We start from the raw sequence: 22,751 nt of genomic DNA, 5'->3' as shown, positions 1-22,751 counted from the left end.
AAAACAGCTGCTGCCTTAGGGTCTTCAGCACCCAAGAACAAAAATAAGTCTAACCGACCTAATATATTTTCCAGTGTATGTCCCAGAAGTTTGAAAAGAGCTCTTTAAATTGCTTTTGTTTAAGCATTTTTATGGCCCCAGGGGGAAAAATATCTATCAAATTTAGTATATGCATTTTACTTTGTGGCACTTTGAGATCCAGCCATATCATCTGTAATGAAAACAGAGCAACCTTTAAAATAAATTAAAAAAGAAAAGAAAAAACCTCTCTACCAGAGACATGGCCTGAACCAGTGCCAAAGATTTCAAGCTGGTTAACCAGTAAAGGAGTCAGATAAATCAGAATGAGTGTAACAGATCTGATCTATTTCAGCTCAGATTAACCTCTTTACTATGTCTTCAATGGCCAAAAATCCTGGGTTGCAAGAATAAGAATGTTTAATAGAGCAGAACTTCAGAGGAAAAAATAAAAAGAGAGAAATTGCATAAAGAAAAGTGAGACGTGTGACCATAGCTATACATGACCCGACTATAGTGAGAGGTCGAGAGCAGGGGAGGGAAGGATTCTGTAACGTGCCAATCTGAAAGGCAGATTTATTTCACTTGTATATAATAATTCCAGATCCCAGTGACAATTTACATTAGTTGGCAACAGCTGCTGATAGGTCAGGTAACAATAGCATTGAATAACCTCATAATGAACAAATGCGGATTTCACATTGGTGTTAATTGCATTTCATGGTCTTCGAAAACCCCAAGCAGGCTGTGTGAAAAATACAGAACCAGGTTCTGCTTTTCTGGTTATTTTTATCTTGAGGCAAAAGCCCTTTCTAAATCTTCAGAAGGAAGGTGCAGGGTGGGAAGATGATCATGAGTCACGGACCAACTGGGTCTTTCTGGGCCAGTGTCTGTGGATATTTTCTAAGAATGGAGGACATCCATTCAAGCGAAAAGGTTGGAAAGGATGTGTAGAGGAACTCATTCCTGGGGCCTGACCAGGGCCGGGACAGATTTTATTCAGGGTGAGCAACTTATAGTTACAGCATATAGGGGTCCCCTCCCCTTTGTCAGTCATGATGCTGGGTTTAGTCCTGCAATTTAAGTATTACAGTGAACAGAAGAGTCCAGATCTGAATCCACACCTGTAGGCTTTGGGTAAGCAGTTAGTTTGCATTTCTCATGCTTCCCCCCACCTGCCCCCTGGCCCCCGCAGTTTTATTGAGATATAGTATAACATTAAGGTGTACAACATAATGATTTGAAATGTGTATATTATGAACTGATCACCACAATAACTTAGCATCCATCACCTCACAGAGTTACATTATTTTTTCTCGTGATGGGAACATTTTAATTCTGACATTTTAAAAGTGGATATGACTTTGCCTAGGATCTTGCACCATGCAGACGCTGATCTAGCAGATCTAGGGTGGAGCCCAAGATTCTGTATTTCAGATGAGCACCCAGGTGATGCCAGATGCCCAGGTCCTCAGGCCATACTCCCAGCTAGGTTGCACACCTCAGGCATTTCAACAGTTTTGCAACTTTGCAGCTCTGAACTGTATTGAAATTTGAACTCCAAGACTAGAGGTAAGTTACATCAGATGGTACCCAGGGATGCCACATGCATCCATGCAGAGGCAGGTTGGCCTAGTTTCTGACTCCTTTACCTCGTAATTTACTACGATTTCTCCAAATAATTTGCTGGGCTGCAGCCACAAACATTGTTCTCATTTTCACTGTAGACATCTTCAGATTTACCCACGGGCACCCTGGAAAGAGCTATGACAAATCTTTGGATATGCGTTAAAGTCTGTGACCCTTCTTCAGCTCTGATAGCCAAAAATATTCCTTAGCGACAGGAAAATATAAATTTCAGCCACCTACTCACTTTCCTACTTGAAGACCCTATTATCATTTAAATATATATTAAGAAGGCAAAAAAGTGTATAGCACCAGGCTAAGAACTGTAATCTTTCATTACATTGTGAGACTCTTTCCACAAGTGTTCAGGTTCTGTGATAAAGTCAAGGAGCTTTACATGAATTCTTGTAAATCAACACATAATTTTAGTACCTGTATTTAATTTTTAATTTTATTACTCTATCCATAGGAATTTTTATTATGGAAGGATATGTGGCCAGAAAATGCTCCTCTAACGAACTCTCAGGGTATTTTTCCTAAAACCATACAAACTAAGTTGTATTAGAAGTGTCTATAGTATAGTAAGGTGCTGCACTCCATAAGGCTGGTGAAAACTCATGTCTTAGTAGGTCACCAATGGGTTTGAGTTTTTCAGATAGTGATGGTTGGAGTCATGGAATGGAAGAGGTAATTTAGTGGGATCTTGAGGAATATCTCCTTCAATCTGAAAGTCCCTCATCTAACCCAGCTGAGATGTCCCTTCTTTTATAAAGTTCCTACCCCTAGGTTAAACATTGAGCAAGATTATGAAAGTTGAGAAGGATTTTAGAGTCATTTCATGTGGGTAGGGTGACCATAGGATTTATCATCCAAACTGGGACATTTTTGAAAGTGAAATGGGGCAGAACTAATAATTTTATTGGAACAAAAGATGTAAACTGCAACTGTCCTGAGAAAATCAGAATGTGTGGATGCCCTAAATGTAACCCCACCTTCTAATGAAGATAAAAATCCACCCAACCACATCCCAAGCCATTGGCCATCTGACCTCTTCTGGAATTCCTCCAAGAAAAGGGTACATATTCCTACATAGCAGAACTAGATTGGTTTGGTTATTAAAATATCCTTTCTACCATTGGCATGGTATTTGCATAACATTCACTTAACTTCATGCTTCCTATCAGGGCAGCCTAGAGCAAGCTTGCTGACTTTTTTGTCTGATTGCTCGAAGGGTTGAGTGGTTTTGTAAATGTCACATGGGAATAAAGAGAAGGGGAAACCAAGGCAACGTCAGTGTGGCATGAAAGACTTTGAAGGAAGTGGCAAGTGAATGGATGAACAGTATTTCTCTAGATAAGATGGAGAAAGCTGCCTGAGTGTAGAATATATACAGAGAGATGACTCAAGAGTCTCAGATTTGATGACTCAGAATTTATTGGATTCGTTGATTCTCAGATTAAGTGACTTAGAAATTTTTATATTAAAGAGTGAAATTTCTCAGGTTTATTAACACTGTATATTTTAGAGTGAATGAAATTAACTTGACAACTTTTAAATGCTTTGAAGAGAGGATTGTTGGAAGTCTTGGGCCTTGTGCTTGCAGTATAATGGACATGGATTGTGAGAGCTTCAGGGTCCCTTCTATCTCCAGAATTCTGCTAGGGTCCTGGGTGCAATAGTAAGAAGATTCCCGGAGTGGGACCCTGGGTCCTCGCCTGTGGCCACGCCATACTATTTTTTTTTTTTTTAAGATTTTATTTATTTGAGAGAGTGAGCGAGGACGAGCAGGGGGAGGGGCAGAGGGAGAGGGAGAAGCAGACTCCCCTTGGAGCAAGGAGCCCAATGTGGGGCTGGATCCCAGGACCCTGGGCTCATGACCTGAGCTGAAGGCAGATGCTTAACTATCTGAGCAGGTACCCAGGCACCCCCAGGCCATACTATTAATTAGCCTTTGTGATTGAGGAAAGTCCTTCTTTTCCTTGAGGATTTCCTCCATTGTAAAACTAGGAGTTGTACCTCATAATTCTTATGGTTTTTCTTGGACCTCGAATTTTATAAGATTACCCTCTTTCTTTCCTTGAGTGTGCTCTGTGTTTTTTGTGAGGGAACTAACTTTCTTTATTTTTCTTGCTGTGTTTTCTTGTGTGTTATTAGTGGCCATGTCTAGACTTGGGAGTTGGCTCCCTGAGGTCTAGTGTGATCAACGGCCAAGTCCGTGGGCCAAGGGAGCTGGGGATAGACAAAAACTGGGCTTGGGGAAGGTCGAGACCGACTGCATTGTCCATGTAACAATCTGAGTAGGAAACATCAAGTGTGTCAGAGCTACACAGTGAAGCTTAGCATTTCATTGCATTGTTTGCATCTTAACCCTGAAAATATAATTGCCACATTCTCAGAATTAACTCCCAACTTCCTTTTCCCAATATGGGCATCATAATTATTATTCTTAATTATGAAATGTTTTAAACACACTGTACAGAGAACAATATTCAATATGAAGACACCAGTGAACCTACCCCACAAATTTAATGAGTATCAACATATATCCATATATTTGTTTCATATCTTCGTAGGAAATAGAATATTGCAAATATAATTAAAGCCCAGCCCTCCCCCAACCCCCATTCCCTTCCTCCTCCCCAGGAGTAAATACTGCCCTGAGGTTGGCATATATCATTTCAGTACATTTCTTTTTTAACTTCGGCAACATGTGAATATATTCTTCAAAAAAAGAAAAAAAAAAAAAACATATGTAGTGATTGTGTACCTTAAAATTTTATATAACTGGTATTTTTCTCTAGGAATCTGTGACTTTGTTTTTTTCACCTGATACTATTTTTTGATATTTGTTCATGTTGCTACTTGTAAATCAAACTCACTCAACCTCACTTCGTTACGGGTTACTGTAATGAATAAACCTCCTCTTTTATGTATTCACTCCTCTCTTGAGAGAGATTTTTACAAAAATATTCTGGGAAGGAGAATCTAGAGTTGACTTAAGGACCCTTCCTCTGGCTTCCGTTGACTCCTTGGTAGGCCCTTCTCTAGCATTTGTCATACTGTCTTTTCATCACTGGTTATTTTTCTTCCAAACTAGACCAAAAATACTCAGAAGCAGATACAATACAATTCAATTCATTCATGCAGTCATTCATTCACCAAGTGTTTTGATTACCAATTATATTCCAGGGAGTTTGCTCCTTGTATATATCAAAAGTCAAAGACCAAAAAGTTCCAGAATTAGAGATACAGCCTAGAATGGACGTTGTGAACTGGACTGGAGTTTTACGGGCTAGATTCATCACAAAGTGGAGTCTTGCTTTATTTTGTTGGTAATGAAGCGAACTAATGTTGAAAAATTGAGAGGCCACCTACAAGTCCGAGGTTCTGGCTTCCTTGCAACACAGCCCTGTTCTCCTTCCTTGGTGGAAACTGTCTGGGGCCAGGTACTGCCTGTGCCCTTTGCATGGGCCTTTCTCTACTTGGCGGCTTCTCTCATTGATAGTTTCTGTTTGGGCCTCGTAAATCTTCAGGTTTGTCGTGCTTCACACAGAGGAATGTGGGGGAGCTAGGGCTGACGTCGTGTCTGTGAGCAGAAGGTGAGCAGAAGGTGAGGTAGAAGCATCTAAGCAGTAGGTATACGCGTTCAGGAGTACTGATGATCTTTACTTACCACACAGACAAATGGTGCTTTGTTTAACCTCCCACGCATCTGGGTTCCTGTCAGTTTCTCCCTGTGTTTCACTCAGTTTTTTCTTTTTACTAAGGATTTGATCCATTATATAAAGTTGGTGTCTAACATAATTTCATTATACATATTGACAATTCAGAATGGCCTCATTTATGCCATATAATATTTTCTCAAATTCTACCTTCCACGATATTAATAATACCCATTTTCCTTTTTTTTAACTTTGCATTTTCCTGATGGATCTTTGCTCCTCCTTTTTTTATTCATAAATTTTTAGTATCATTTTGTTGTATATGTTTTCCATATATGATACATTTTTGGTTTGGGACTATTTACCTTTTGATAAAGAACTACAACCATTTTATGTTTACTGCTTTTGTGTTTTAGTAAGGATATTTAAGCAAATGATGTTTAATTTATATTTTATACCTTATTTTACATCTTCTGATTTTGGTACTCTCATCTTTCTTGTATGTTTTTCGTGGTTTGTTTTGTTCTATCATGTTTGATTGATTGTTTGAATGTGTTTGATTATGTTCTATCATGTATTTTAATATTTTACAGTGATGATCAAGATACAAAATATTCTGATTCTCAGTTTCTTAGAGATTGATTTCACATTTATAAAGCATATAATTGAATGTGCATTTCTTTATCAAAGACAAGACAAGGTAATATTTGGTCTGTCTCTGCCCGAGGAGCAAATTAACATGCTATCATGGCCCTGCCCTTCCTGTCCCTCAATTGTCTGTCACTTCCATCAGCAGTCACAGATACTTTTTAATTATTATATTATTATCATATTAATTACATAATTAACTATATAGTGGTATGTTACGTATATTAAGACACTACTAGTTTTGCTTTATTTTTTATTTATTTATTTATTTATTACTACTTTTCCTTCAAAAGGAGGTTTGCTTGTCACTGTGTTTGATTGATTTTCCTGAACACTCTAAATCCTTTCACTACATTTTCCTGTTCCCCTAGTCACCACGGATGTGTGAGCAGGAGAGGTGGAGACAAGGGGAAGCTTGCATAGTGGGGAAGGCTATTTCTAGGTAGTACTGAGGCAGGTACCTCGTTTTCTGGTCTCTCTACCCCTTGTGACACAGCATAAGTCCAGTAGGGACCCAGGTTTGGAGTGAGATGCTGCTTAATAACAAATCTTCATGTTATTTAAAAGAGAATAATGGAAGGAGGAACCATGAAACATTAATGCTCAATGTAGAGGGTGTGAGACAATCCTAGATAATAGTTTTAAGGTTTCAAGATTCCCTGATTTACAAATTTGCTTGCTTGTCTGTTTTAAGAGAACTGATTGCCTAGGGGCATTTCCTCTTTGACCACTTTGAGACAGGATGGCTGGTGGCTGAAACTTTGGTAATTTGAAGACTTGGCTATTGCCTTTGACTTGTCCTTTGCCAGCTGTTCAATTTTAGGTGCGCCATACTATCTATCTGAGCCCTTGATTCCTCTGTGTCTGTTAATAGCAATAATATTCTCTTCACAGGATTAAACAAGGGAGCAAAACATAAAGCACTATGGCTGTGCCTAGTAGATCTTAAGTACTCAATTAAAAAATACTAGAGATTTTTAGATTTGCTGCCTAAGCAATTCCCAAATTTATCAAATTAGCAGTTTCCAAATTTGCTTTATACAGTGCACCGTCGGTCCATAGAAAAATGTATGGACATCAGTCTGTGTGATAATCGTTGGGAAGGAAGGACACTGACCCGCTGACTTGTATTTGGGCATATTAACCAAGGCATTTTTACAGTTGTACACTCAGCCTTCTCTAATCTGCTGATTCAGAAATTCTCAGAGCTGCTGCCTTAGTTACCCCATCTCTCTGACTTTTGATGACCTCTCTGCAATGTGTAGTTCATTGTTTATCCCTCTTTTCCACTCACAGACTCATTGTTTGATGGGATTTCCTTTTCCGTCACCCTCATGCTCCCCTTATTCTAACCCATGTTTCACTTCCGAGCATTGCCTTCACACCCCTGGATCACCATTTATCCATGTCTCCTCTGGAGCTCATTATTTAGCGGTGTCCCCTCTGCTAGGTCTCATCGAGGTGCATCCTGAGCTTTCTTATCCGTTCTTCCTGGTTACTTGTGTCTATTCCCAGGGCTTCAGTGACCACCTCTGTTGACTCTCAGTTCTGTATCTCCAGCCAAGGTCTTGATTCTATTCCAGTTATTTATTGAACATCTCCTCCTGTGGATCCTGCGGAAGCCTCAACCTCAGCGTATCTCAAACTGTCCCCTTTATCTTCTGCCTCTTATTCTTTTTTTTAATTTAATTTTATTATGTTATGTTAATCACCATACATTACATCATTAGTTTTTGATGTAGTGTTCCCTGATTCATTGTTTGCGTATAACACCCAGTGCTCCATTCAATACGTGCCCTCTTTAATACCCATCACCATCTGCCTCTTATTCTTATGTGCTGTCTCAGGGAATGTATCATGCTTTATCAAGGGACATTTTTCAGAAGCCTTAAAGGTCCAAGTTCACTTGTCCTGCCTCCTCTCCAGGTTGTAGAGCTGTTGAAGTCTCGGCTGGAAGTCATGCCAAGTCCATCATGCTCTTTGCCCCCACTGCTGCTGACTTGCTTCTGGCCTTTCCTGTCTGTGTCCAGATTGAAACCAGAGCCCCTTTGCTTTCTGGTTCACTCCCTTCTGATATGTGTTCTCCTCATGCTAGGATAATAATTGTTTTAAAATTTAATGTTTTTCATGTTACTTCCCCCATCTTTGAAACCCTATAATGTCTTCTCATAAACTTTAGGGTAACCCCCCAGATTCTAACTACGGCAAACAAAGCCCTTCATCACGTGGCCACTGCCTTCCTGTCCTACCACACTTCCTACCACCTTCTCATGACCTCCTAGAGTTCAGCTTGTGTCAAAATATGTACACTGCTCTGAAGACTCCTACTTGTTCTTGCTGCCTTCCCTTTAAACATGTCCTTCTCTTTGTCTGGAACACCCTCCCCTTCCTTTATCATCTATAATTTTGTCTGACTCTTTGAGACCAAGCTCAGCTGTCACCTCTTCCACAAATCTCGCCATGAACCTGGTGTTCATTAGGCAGAAGTTTGTTCTGAGTAATGGATGGTGAACAGAAGTGACTCTGTTACTCGTAGGCCCAGATTATTAACAGCAATGTGCTGCTTCCACACCTCTTTTTCTCTCCCACAGAACCTTTGAGGCCACATGTTATAGATGGTATAGCTGCAAGAAAGCTCTTCCTTCTCTCTTACATTCTTAGTCAGGGTCCCACAGAAAACAGGTGGTGCCTTTGTAAGGGAATCTGTAAATAATTGTTTTAATAAGAGAATAATTTAGAGAGGGGTGGGAAGGGTTAAGGGAACCAGCAAGGGGTGTTGAGGCACCTGGGCACCAGCAACAGGGCAAAGGTGGAAATGGTGTGCCTAGAGCCGAGTTTAGAGCTGCAGCTAAGGAAGAGGGTCCCTAACAGAAGCTCTATCCTAGGATGATCTGGTGACTAGCATAATTGCAACAAATCTGAAAGCAGTGTGAGTTATAAATACTCTAGTCTCTCTTCTTCCGTGGAATCTTCACCTGGTGCTTCCACATTGGCCAAATCCAACTGAAGCCAAAGGGTAATGGAGTCAAATGATGTGGCCTCTGGAGGTTAGCCTCTCAGTGAAGATAGCGTAAATCATTTGGGGGATAGAATGAAGAATAACCAGCATGTACCGCAAAATAAGCATTTGATAACTCAACCAAGGCTTGGTAAAGGTTTCCCTACCAAGTGGGTTTCTAGTGAAGAGTAGGAGGAAAAGATGAAGACTTAATCTATTTTAACAGTAGCCTCTAAATCATCCTTCTAGGCCTAGCTAATATATCATATCCTTCAAGAAACCTTCCCTGAACTTCACCTCAACATGGAGTAAATGCCCATCTCTGTGTTCATTTAGCTTCCAGTTCCTACTTCTTTTATAACACTTACCAGATTATGATGAAATTATATCTCTTTATGTGTCTGTCTCCCTCACTAGACTCTAAGCTCCGTAGGAACGTCATCTTATGCATCTTTGAATCTTTAGCTCCTGGCATATGTCTGGTATCTAAGATTGCTGACTTTGACTGATGGATTTTTGCAAAAACCATACATTTTACAACAAGTTCTAAGTCCTCAAATTGCAAACTCCTGTATGGCACTGAGACTGCACATGACTCACAGAAAACTCATGAACAGTGGTTCATAAAGCATGATATAAAATTGACCTGGGAGATGCAGTCGAATTTCTGGTCCATTGAGGGAACAAGTACAACTATCCCATCCCTTTATGTGTGATAGTAACGAGACATCTCAACCAGAACATTGAAGAATAGCAGTGTGGGACAGGCATAGTGTCTGCCATATGGGTGCTTATGGCCTGTGAGCAACCTTCTGGTTATGGATAGGTACACTAGGGCTAAAGACAGAACTTTGACACTTGTTTCAGGTTTGCTTAGTTGCAAAAGGTCTTTCTGTTTGAAAACAGTGTGTTATAATGGAAAGCCCATGGGCAATAGGGTTGGATTAATTTGAGACTAAATTATAGGACACCACTTTACGAGTTTGCTCTAGTTTCTTAATTGTTCTGAGCCTCAATTTCCTCATCTGTAATACCTACAAAAAGGGGTTGTATGGGGCTTAAAATGAGAAATTTCTGTAAAGTTCAAGGCTCAGCATAGGCATTTGTCATAAATTTGTTGTTTTTGCTTTACATTAATGGCATCATGCTCAGGGACTGGAGATAACCTGACAAGAGATTATATTCCATCTTACACACTCTATAGAAATTTAACTTTGGAGTTGCCGTGTAGGTAGATATGGAGGGATGCCAAAGGGAAAGACAGTCTTTTAGATATGAGTAACGCAAACAGATATCTGAAGCTCTTGAACTAAAGTAACTGGATCAGGTCTAAATTCCCCTCTGTTCTGTAAACACAAGCTGAGTCTTTGAATCTGGTGTTGTGGCAGGTAGGAGCTCCTATGTCCTTACCCAAATTCCTTTGCTCTTTATTTCATTACAGCCTTTTAGTGCCCTTCTTGAGGCTGCCCAAGACTCATTTCCCACCCCTTCTCCTCCTTTACAACCCAACGCTCACCACAACCACAAACACACAGTGAACAAAGCTGATGAAAGGAAGTACAAGATTTCCCAAATAAAACAAGGAATGTAAAACCAGTCTCTCCATTTTCTGCTGTCAATTCTTGCTGAGTGTCAGAACACAGTCCCATAGCAGACAATGCCATCTTGTGGTTCTTGTGAAAATCATTCCTTGGAAAATCCAAGAAGGTCATTGTTTATTTTTCACCACTAGTGTTCCTTCCTGTCATATTTTTACAGATGAAGCCAACATCCCCTTAGATCTCACCTAACAAAAACAGAAGCCAGGTTATTGATAAAGCAGCATCACTCTACTCTGGGAAAATCCCACTGTCCTATATGTAAACAATTTTAATACAATTATGCTCTTGACAGAAAGATAAAGGCAGGCTGGCTGCATGGTTTGTTTTCCTTCGGGAGCAGTCATGCATTACTGTTTAGAATAACATAGCCTGGAATACTGATTCCCTTGCCACACTGTCGTCCTGTGTGTCAGCCCTTTGAATAGTGAATCCAGTGCAGAAAGGCCTCATCCACATTTGTCCAAAAATGTTTCCTCTGGGTTACGATCTGCACATAAAGGTTTCGGCAGCAGAAGCTTTTCGGGCCACTTTTTGGTGTTACATGAGTGTTGTGGGTTCAGCTATATTTCCTTGGAACATAAAAAAGGGAGGTTTTGGTTTGTTACCTTTGAAACCTCAGGGAAATGAAAACCAGAACTCATTTTGGATGCTGAAGTGATTAATCCACAGTGCCCTGTGAGTTGAAATAATGATTTGATGCACTGGAATAGTTCTGCAACAATATTCTGTTTCTCTTCCAGTCGGAAGTGACCAGAAAGAGCATTTTTTAAAAAATCATGCATTAGCACACTGAGTGCTTTTATGTATAATTAACATGCTAATTAATATTTCTTTTATTGTTTATAACCCAATTCTAGTGGAATATAGTAAAAGCAAACTTAAACTGTGTGGTTTTGAATTAGTAATCTTTAAAATTGGTCATATACTATATTGAAGCACTTTGATAACATCTATGGGAATAAACTGACCATGTTTTGGAAGACAATTTGCCCTTTTAAGACATTGCATCTATCTCACAAAATTTATTGATTCAGTCAGTAGATATGCTTTGAGGGCTTACTAGGTCCCAAACACTCTGTGAGGGGTTAATTCTGAGAAGGGAAAAGATATGTTTCTTCTCTCATGGAGTTCATAGTGTAATAGGAAGAACAGCCAAGTAAATAAGCAATTACAAATGCATGTAGTTAGTTGTATAATTGGAGGTGTTAGGGGTTATCTGGGGCAACACAGAAATCCAATCTTAAGAATTAAATGGCTTCTAGATGAAAGTGACAAAATAAAAGATGAGAAAAAGTTTAGGTGAAAGGGGTGAGAAATAATATTTCACCCAGATAGAAAAGCCTGTGCTTTTCTGGAGACTATACCAATTGGGGCAACACTTAAAGTAACCATTGTAAACTAGTGTAATAACCTCAATAGCATTTCCACTTGTTTTTCTTCATTAATTTTTTTACTTTCAAACCCATTCTAGTAACAGCAGCCTGTGACCCTTTAAAAAATTTAAACTATATCACAATAACTCAGAAAACTATACAAAGAGATACACTAAAAAATACTGTTAAAAATTAAGTTAAGGGACACCTAGGTGGTTCAGTCGGTTAAGTGTCTGCCTTCTGCTCAGGCCATGATCCCAGGGTCCCTGGATCAAGTCCTGCATTGGGCTCCCTGCTTAGCAGGGAGCCTGCTTCTCCCTCTGCCTGCCACTCTTCCCTGCTTGTGCTCTCTCTCTCTCTGACAAATAGGTAACATCTTTTAAAAAAATTAAGTTAAAATTCTAAAAATTGTTCAAGTTATTCCACAGGAAGACAAGAAAATAGAAACACAGGAATAAGAAATAGAAAACAGACAAACAAACTTACAAAATGGTAGACATAAGCTCTAACATATGAATAACTGTCTTAAATGTAAATGGTCTAAATACAGTAATTAAAAGACAGAGATTGGCAAAGTAGATGAACTATTCTTATTAAACACCAAAAATACAGCATGAAATGAAATGAATGAATATGATGTGAATATGGAAACAAATTGATAAATGTGAACTTAGCAAAATTAAAACCTTTTGTTCTATCAACAACTCAGCTAAGGGGGTTAAAAGACAAGGTATAAAGGAGGAGAAAATACTTACAAATTGCATATCTGACATAGATTCTGCATCTAGAATATATAAAGAACCCTTCAAAACTCAATAGTTAAAACAATTCCCAGACAATCCAGTTAGAAAATGAGCAAATATATGAATAGACATTTCATTGAAGAGGATATATAGATGGCCAACAAGCACATGAAAACACATTCAACATCATTAGCTGTTAGGAGACTGCAAAATAAAACCACAATGAGTAATCACTGCAAACTATAAAAATAAATTTAAAATAGTGACAAAACCAGATTCCTGCAAGGATTTGGAGAAACTGGATTACTCATACATTTCTGGTACGAATGTAAAATGTATAGCCATTTTACTAAAGAGTTTTTCAGTTTCTTTTAAGTCTAAAAATTTATTACTCTGTGACCAGCGATTGCATTTATCCCAGAAAAATGTATGCTTAGACTCACACAAACACTTGTATGTGAATATTCACAGCAGCATTATTTGCAATAGCCAAAGACTGGAAGCAACTCTGATGTCCTTCAATGAGTAAATGTTTCAACAAACTGTGGTACATCCATACTGTGTAATACTATTCAGCAATAAAAAGAAATGAACTATTGATGCACAAAACACCTGAATGAATCTTCAGAGAATTATACTGAGTGAAACAAGCCAGTCCTCCAAGATTATATGCTTTATGATTTCATTTATAAAGCATTATTTAAATTGCAAAATTATAGAAATAGAGAACAGATTAGTGATTGCCATGGGAGGAGACTGGGAAGGAGAACAAGAGGGAGGTGGGTATGGTTGTAAAGGGCAACTATAAAGGATCCTGTGGTAATGGAACTGTCCTGTATCTTGACAGTGCTGATCATACATGAGCCTGCAGTGAAATTCCACAGAACTCATACCACAGGCCGAGAAAATATTTTCAAAAGACTAATGTAAAAGACTATTTTCTAAAATTTCCAAAAGAATTCTTGAAGCTCAACAATAAGAAAATGAGCAACCTTATTTAAAAATGAACAAAAATAGGGCAACTGGGTGGCTCAGTCATTAAGCATCTGCCTTTGGCTCAGGTCATGATCCCAGGGTCCTGGGATCGAGTCCCACGTCAGGCTTCCCGCTCAGCAGGGAGTCTGCTTCTCCCTCTGCCTCTGCCTGCTGCTCTGCCTACTTGTGCTCTCTTTATCTCTCTGTCAAATAAAATCTTTAAAAAAAATAAAAAATAAAAATGAACAAAAATAGACCTCTATCTATTAAAGAAATTAAATCAATAATTAATAATCTTCCAAAACAGAAGACACCAGACCCAGATAGGTGCATTGGTGAATTTTACATTGACGAATTCATACATTTAAGGAAGAAATTATACCAATTCTCTACAACCTCTTTCAAAGAATGGAAGCAGAAGGAATGGATCCCTAGCTCATTCTATGAGGCCAGCATTACTCTAATATCAAAGCTAGACAAAGACATTATAGGAAAACTACAAACCAGTATCTTTTGTAAACATAGATACAAAAATCACAAATTAAATCCAACAGTGTATAGAAAGAATTCTGTACCACAAGCAGATAGGATTTATCTCAGATATGCAAGGCTGATTCAACATTTGAAAATCAGTTCATGTGACCTATCACATCAACAGGCTAAAAAAGAAAAATGCATAATCCTATCAGTAGTTGCAGAAAAAGCATCAACAGATGAATGGGTAAAGAAGATGTGGAATGGAATATTATGCAGCCATCAAAAAATGAAATCTTGCCATTTGCAATGATGTGGATGTAACTAGAAGGTATTATGCTAAGTGAAATAAGTCAATCAGAGAAAGACAAGTATCATATGATCTCACTGATATGAGGAATTTGAGAAACAAGACAAAGGATCATAGGGGAAAGGAGGGGAAAAATGAAACAAGACAAAACCAGAGAGGGAGACAAACGATAAGAGACTCTTAATCTCAGGAAACAAACTGAGGATTGCTGGAGTGGAGGGAGATGGGAAGGATGGGGTGGCTGGGTGATGGACCCTGGGGAGGATATGTGCTATGGTGAACACTGTGAATTGTGTAAGACTGTGAATCACAGACCTTTACCCCTGAAATAGATAATACATTATATGTTAATAAAAAAAAAAAGAAAAAAAAAAAGAAAAAGCATTTGACAAATCCAATACCCATTCATGATAAAAACTCAGTAAACTAGAAATAGAGGAAAATAACTTAAACTTGATAATCTACAAAAATTGTACAGCCAGCCTCATATTTAATGGTGAGAAACTTGAAGCGTTCCCACTAAAATCAGGTGGAAGACAAAGATGTCCCTTCTCACCATGCCTTTTCAACATCTTACTGGAAATCCTTGCTAATACAATAAGACAAGAAAAGGAGAAAGAAGGCATACAGATTGAGAATGGAGAAATAAAACTGTCTTTGTTAACAGATGACATAACTGTGTAGAAAATCTGAAAGAACTGATGAAAAAACTTGAAAATAACAAATGATATAGCAAGGCTGTAGAGTAAAAGATTAATATATAAAAGGCAATTGCTTTCCTATACACCAGCAATGAGTAAGTGGTATTTGAGTTTAAAAACACAGTACCATTTATGTTAGTGAAAAAAAATGAAATATTTAGGGGTAAATCTATCAAAATATATACAAGATCTATATGAGGAAAACTACAAAACTCTTGATGAAAGAAATCAAAGACAAACTAAATCAGTGGAGACATATTCCATATTCATGCACAGGAAGACTAAATATTATCAAGATGTCAGTTCTTTTCAACTTGATCTATAGACTCAATGCAATCTCCATCAAAATTCCAGTAAGTTGTTTTGTGGATATTAACAAACTGATTTTAAAGTTTATATGGAAAGGCAAAAGACCCAGAATAGCCAACACAGTATGGAAGAAGAACAAATTTGGAGGACTGACACTACCCAACTTTAAGACTTGTTATAAAGCTGCAGTAATCAAGACAGTGTGGTACTGGTGAAAGAAGAGACACAAGATTAGTGGAATAGAATAGAGCCCACAAATAGACCCACATAAATATGGACAACTAATCTTTCACAAAGGAGCAAAGATCATACAGTAAAGATACTTTTTTCAACAAGTGGTGTTGGAACAACGGGACATCCACATGTAAGAAATAATAAAAATAATTCTATCGACTCTGAGAAACAAACTGAGGGTTCTAGAGGGGAGGGGGTGGAGGGATGGGTTAGCCTGGTGATGGGTTTTAAGGAGGGCACAAACTGCATGGAGCACTGGGTGTTATATGCAAGCAATGAATCATGGAACACTACATCAAAAACTAATGATATAATGTATGGTAATTAACATAACATATTAAAAAAAAGAGTTAACTGAATACTCCAAATATCAAAAAAATAATAATAATAATTCTAGATATAGACCTTATACCCTTCATAGAATTTAACTCAAAATGGATCACAGACATAAACTGAAAATTCAAAACTGTAAAACTCCTGGAAGATTAATATAGGAGAAAACCTAAATGACCTTTGCTATGGTGATGACTTATTGAGAATACAAGCCACAGATTGGGACAAAATATTTGCAGAAGACATATCTGATAAAGGACTGTTGCCCAAAATGTACAAAGAACTCTTAAAACTCAATAATAAGAAAACAAACAACCTGATTAAAAAATGGTCTAAACACCTTAACAGACACCCCACCTAAGAAGATACACAGATGGCAAATAAGCATATGAAAAAGGTGCTCCACATCATATGTCATCAGGGAAATGCAAATTAAAAGCAATGAGATACCACTACACATCTCTTAAAATGGTTGAAATCCAGAACACTGACAACACTGAATGCTTGCAAGGATATGGAGCAACAAACTCTTAACTCATTCTGGTGGTGGAATACAGCCATGGTGGAAGACAGTTTGCCAGTTTTTTTTTTACAAAACTAAATTTACTTTTATGATCCAGCAATCACATTCCTTTGCATTTCCCCAAAGGAGTTGAAAACTGTGTCCACACTCAGATTGTTATGGTAGTGTTATTCACTTTATTCAATTGCCAAAACTTGGAAACAACCAAGATGTTCTTCAGTAGGTGAATGGATAAATAAACTGCGGTATATAGAGTCAACGGAACATTACTTAGCACTAAAAAGAAATGAGTTGTCAAGCCATGAAAAGACATGGATGAAATTTAAATGCATATTAATAGTGAAAGAAGCCAATCGGAAAAAGATACTTACTGTATGATTCCAACTATATGACATTCTGGAAAAGGCAAAAAGGAGACAGTAAAAGGATCAGAGGTTGCCCTGGGTTGGAAAGAAAGAGAGGTGATGGGCGGAGCACAGAGAATGTTTAGGGCAGTGAAACTATTCTATATGATACTATAATGATGGAGATGTGTCATTATACATTTGTCAAGACCCATAGAATATGAAACACCAAGAATGAACCCTAATATGAACTGTGGACTTTATGATGTGTCAGTGTAGTGTCATGGATGATAACAAATATAGCACTATTGTACATGAGGTTCATGGTGGAAGAGGTGTGAGTGTGTGGATTCAGGGGACACATGGGAACATTCTGTACTTTCTGCTCTGTTTTTTCTGTTTACCTGAAACTGGTCTAAAAATAGAGTCTGTTAAAAATGTCATTGAACTAAATACACAAGTACATATACAACGTGAGAAATCTGAATAAGATTGGTGGATTGTATCACTTTCAGTATCTTGGTGGTTATACTGTACTGTAATTTTGCAAGACATTACCATTGGGGGAACCTGGGAAAAGGGTACATGGGATCTGTTTTATTTTTCACAACTGCCTGGGAATCTATAATTGCCTCAAAATATAAAAGTTTAATTTAAAAAAATGTACACTAGATCAAGTCTCCATCCTCCTTGAAAGCATTTGACTTCCATCCCCCTTAGAATAAATAGACCTTCTTTCTAGATTTTATATGGTTTTGTGAGATCTGTTCCCCCTTCAGCCTTTCTAACCATCTCCCTCTCTGTCGCTCCTTCTGTAGCTTCAGATGCAATGGCTTCCTTTCTTTTCCTTCGATAGGTCAGGCCACTTACCTTTCCAAGACATTCTACTTGTTCCTTCTGCCTCGGACCCTTCTGCAAGTCATTTGGATAGCTGCCTCAGGCATGCCCCTCAGTTCAAATGTCACCATTTCAGAGTGTGTCCTAGATCATTCTGTGGAAAATGGTCTGCACAGGTACTCTCTTCACATTACCTTTATTACCTCATTTATGCTAATCATAATTAAAAGCTTTCTCTAACTTGACTTGCCCTTTCCCCCTTACACATTTGCTTCTGAAGAATGCAGATTTCCTGAGTGCAGAGATGTTTGTCTGTCTTGTTTCCTACTGCGCCCTAGTGCCCAGCTCAGTACCCGATTCCTAGTAGGTGCTCAGTAAATAAATGCTACGTGAGTGAATTTTTATAAAAGATGCATGAATATCGCTAAGAAGATCCCCATTAAAATAAGGAGGAAATGAATAGAAGTTGTTTAAATTGCAATTTCACTGACAAGTAATAGTTTTAAAAGAAGGAAAACATTTTGCTTGGTGGGAACCAAAGTCAGTTTCCCAGTATGTAGAAGTGAGTCTGAAAAGTAATTAACTACAGGTTCCAGACTGAGATGCAGACTGTGTCTGAGTGAAATCAATGGATTATCAGGGCAAATAAGGCCCTGTGGTCTCCTGAGATGAAGATCCAAGTTCAAGAAGAATTAGAAAGCGTAAAACATTACAAAAATTACAAAACATAAAAGAAAGAGAAAATACCCAACTCGTGGACAAAATGTGTTTACTCCCCACGGCAGCACATTGGTCTGAATTCTTCCTGTAAGAGTTGTTCAGAAGCAGAGCTCAAAGAGCCAAGCATGGGTTTGCTTCCCTCACCTCACATTTCACACTCCCTAGACGTGTCCTACTGTCGACAGGCCCCTGGCTGGTCTTGGGGTGGGTTTTTGTTTGTTTGTTTGTATTTTTCCATTCTCTGCTGTCTCAGGCAGTTTCGGCTGTTATAACATGATACCATGGACTGGGTGGCTTACACAACATAAATTGATTTCTCTCAGTTCTGTAGCCGAGGAAGTCTGGGATTGAATTCTGGCTGATTTGGATCCTGACAAGGAACCTCCTCTTGGTTGTGCCCTCATGGGATGGAGAGAATGGCAGTATATCTCTTCTCATAAGGGCACTAATCTCAGCATAGGGGCTTCACCCTCATGATCTAATTACCTTCCTAAGGCCCATCGCCAGGTACCATCACATTGGCGATTAGGGGTTCAATATATGGATTTGGGGTGACAACAAACATTCAGTCTATAGTACCTGCCAGTCACACCTATCTCTTCTGACCCCAAATGAGTTTACCAAAGTGTAATTCCTCAATCCCTTGCTCTCCGCTGGGTTCTGGAGTGTAAGAAATGGACAGACATGAAGCTTTGGTTAGGAACCTCTAATTATCCCAATGAGGGGACGGTTGACCTTCAGAAAGCCCAGGGTTCAGGAAGCATTTCTTACCAACAGGTACACATCCAGCATCCCCAACACTCCTTTCTTAAACAGCAGGGTTTAAAATGTTTTGTTGTTGTTGGCTTCTTGTAAGATTAGATTTAGCAATAGTTTGTGTGTGGGTTTTTTTTTTTTTTTTTTTTTAAGACTTACTTATTTTAGAGAGAAGAGAGTGCACGGGGGAGGAGCAGAGAGAGTCTTAAGCAGACTCTGCTGCTGAGCACAGAGCCCGACATGGGGCTCAATCTCATGACCCTGACATCAGAGCCTGAGCTGAAACCAAGAGTTGGACACTTAATTGTGCCACCCAGGTGCCCAGATTTAGCAATAGTTTTTGAAAGGAGTTACACTGTTCTAAGAAGAAAGTTTGAAAGCTGATCTACCACACTCCTGATTTTCCTCCTTTCTTTCATGGTATGATGGCTACACTTTTTCAGTTCTCTTTGTTGGACACCTCTCGTAATCCAGATTTCTAAAGGTCAGTTTGCCCCACGGTTGGCCCTCTTTTTTTCCTGTTCACTCCCTTGGTGCCTTATCCAGTTGCTTGACTTTAAATACCATCTGCATGCTGATAACTCAGAAACATATATTGCTAGCCTTGACATTGCCTCTGAACCCCAAACTTACCTATTTGGCAGCCTATAAAGTTTTTCTACTTGAATGTGTGCTAGACATCTCAAGAGTGACATGCCATCCATCCTGAATGCATATTCTTGACTTTTCTCCATCACTGCATCCTTCATCAAGTCCTGAATCTGCTCGGTCTTCAAAAACCTGTCCCATCATTTCTCACCACCTGAATAGCTGGCACCCTCATCTCTGTGATTTCCTGCAACAACATCCTGTTTCCTTTTCTTCTACTTCTGAACTTCCACAGTCTCCTCAGGGCAGCCAGAGAAATCCCTTCCAGATAGAAATCAGATAATAGCATCCCCTTGCACAGAATCCTTGAGTGATTTCTTAACACAGGGAATAAACTGGGTGGCTCAGTCATTAATTGTCTGCCTTCGGCTCAGGTCATGATCCCAGGGTCCTGGGATCGAGCCCCGCATCGGGCTCCCTGCTCGGCGGGAAGCCTGCTTCTCTCTCTCCCACTCCCCCTGCTTGTGTTCCCTCTCTCACGGTGTCTCTCTGTCAAATAAATAAATGAAATCTTAAAAAAAAACAAAAAACACAGGGAATAAAAACCTAAGTCCTTAATGTGGCCAAGAGGCCCTGGCCCTTCTCCCTCCACCCTTCTGTGGCTGACTGCTCCAGCCTCCTAGCCTCCCCGCCTCCCCACCTCCCCGCTGCCCTCATTCACACCGAACATGCTGCTGCTCAGGTCTTTGCATCCTGAGACTCTCTTTCCTGAGGGTTGGGTGTTAAGGGTGAAGAAGATATATCTGATATATCTCCCTTCCTACTTCTGATATTATATCAGTGGTTCATCTAATCTCGTGATAAAGCAATTTAAGGAAAAATGTATGTGAAGATATGCATGTACATACCAGTAGATAAGATAGATACTTTGTTCTCCTATAGGTATAGGGAAACTATTTTATAAGGCAAATAGAGTCTCTGTATTAATCCTTTAAAAAATTTTTATTTGTACTAATTTCTTGAATTAAAAATAATTTTTAAACTCTTTCTTGCAATCTACCTCTCATACTGTGGACATTTCTCCATAAAGAAGAGTGGGGATGCCCCCTGACAGGGCAACTGGTTGTTTCTACTAAATCATCAATAAGTCTGTTGATTTGTTTACATCAACTTCTTTGGCCGTTAACATTGCCCTGGTGGGCTGTTTTTTACAGCCCACATCTGTGCACACACACACACCTTCACACTAAACATACTCCAGCTAATTTCCATTTGCAAGCAGTTGCCTGGATAAGTATCATTCACACCTGCTCACGTCCAATGCTAATGGAAGTCACGGTCTTCCCGTGAAACAGTGACATAATGTTGGAAGCCCAGCAAAACCATTCCTGAGTCTGAAGCTGTACCCTATCTAACATATTAAGTAAATCCTTGGTAATGAAAACACTTTTCCAACTACAATTTGGTATTAGCAAAACCCACCCACTCCCGGAGAAGATGTGCTGAGAAACTAGACACCATTGAACTTGACGAGGCCTGACTGTTACGACCGGGTTCACCAGATTCTTCTGCAGTAAAGTCATCAGCACAAAGGGACACGTGAACAGGGGTCATCAAACTCTGGCCTTGTCATCTGTTTCATGCTGTATTCTTTTCATTCTTTCAGAGTTCAGCTCAGTGACCACTTCCTGTAGGCAGTGTTCCTCCGTTACCGCCGGACTCCACGGAGACATGGCAGTCGGCTTGAGCCCTGGCAGCGGGGTGCAGTAAAACCACATTCTCCAGGTATGTGATCTTCACCTCCTTCATGATGACAGGGACTGATCTGCCTCATCTTCCCCTTTTACAGTTGGCTGTCCTGGAGGACTCATGTTCAAATTAAAAAAATTTTTTAAAAATATATCACCTGGGGAACTTTTAGAATATGCCCGTGCCTAGGTCCTGCCTCCAGGGATTGGGGCTTACTTGGTTGAGGGTGAAGCTCGGGTAGAGAAATTATTTTTAAAGGCCCCACGGTGCTGCCTATTTGCAGCAAGGGTTAAAACCTCTTGGTTAGGGCAGTTTTGAAAGCATGTTTGCCACCTATGAATTGTTTTCTCCTATATATATAAAAAAAACAGGACTAACAATATTTCCCTGGATTATTATTCACTGGGTGGGATCACATCTTGCCCATTTTGAACACTTACGTCACCTTAGGGAACTGCTTAACCCCTCAGAGCCCTGGATTTCTCTTTTGTAAGGTTTTTTTTTTTTTTTTTTTTCCTGAGAGTGGGAGAGAGAGAGAAGGTGGCGGGAGGGGCAGAGAGAGAAAGAGAGAATTCCAAGTGGATTCCCCATTTTTGTGGAGCCTGATGCACGGGGCTCGATCTCATAACCCTGGGATCATGACCTGAGCTGCGGTTAGCAGTGGTATGCTTCACTGGCTGAGCCACCCAGGTGCCCCTGGGAGTTTTAATAAGTAACAACACCTGGGTTTGTTGTGAGAAATAGATGAGGGAATGTGAGACGAGTCCTCAGTCTAGGGCTTGGAATATAGGAGTTCAGCAAGCTTTTAGCCATGGTGAACACCACCTAGCACAGTAAGTATCTGGTCCGTGGTGGACCCTAAATAAATGTTAATCTTTTCCCATCTTTCCCTTCCGTCAATTGCTATATTCTGTCCTGATCCCTATACTTACAAGCCAGGCCTTTGGTATGCAGTAAGGAAGACCAGGATGTCTAAGTCCTGTTTTGAATTCTGTCCCTTATTTAATTATGGTGACATAAAGAGGATATGGTGTGTGTACGTGTGTTCTAAGGAGTATAATTATAGATATAGTTAAGGAATTGTTGTTTGTAACCCTTGAAGAGAAACATCAAGGGGACAGAAACTGTAGCATTGTGATTTAAGCAATGGGCAATGCTGGGCACCTCAGAGGAGTTTAAAAACTTGTAAGGGACCGGGGTGCTTGGGTGGCTCCTTCGGTTAAGCGTCA

General features: G+C 39.4%; 1 long non-coding RNA gene across 1 annotated transcript in view; it reads left to right on the top strand.

The window, feature by feature from the left end:
* Positions 1–21,551, top strand: part of LOC129046031 (uncharacterized) — a 414,819-nt gene extending 393,268 nt beyond the window's left edge. The window contains exon 3 of the long non-coding RNA XR_010407794.1: positions 21,440–21,551. This is a non-coding gene — a long non-coding RNA (uncharacterized LOC129046031). The remainder of the gene's footprint in view (positions 1–21,439) is intronic.
* Positions 21,552–22,751: the final 1,200 nt, after the last annotated feature.

This window comes from Mirounga angustirostris, unplaced genomic scaffold (assembly GCF_029215605.1).
Source record: "Mirounga angustirostris isolate CCGP_5_RB_7025 unplaced genomic scaffold, mMirAng1.0.hap1 SCAF_15, whole genome shotgun sequence".
Lineage (NCBI taxonomy): Eukaryota > Metazoa > Chordata > Mammalia > Carnivora > Phocidae > Mirounga > Mirounga angustirostris.
The sequence above is the reverse complement of the archived record's forward strand: the minus strand, read 5'-3'. Positions and strand labels throughout refer to the sequence as shown.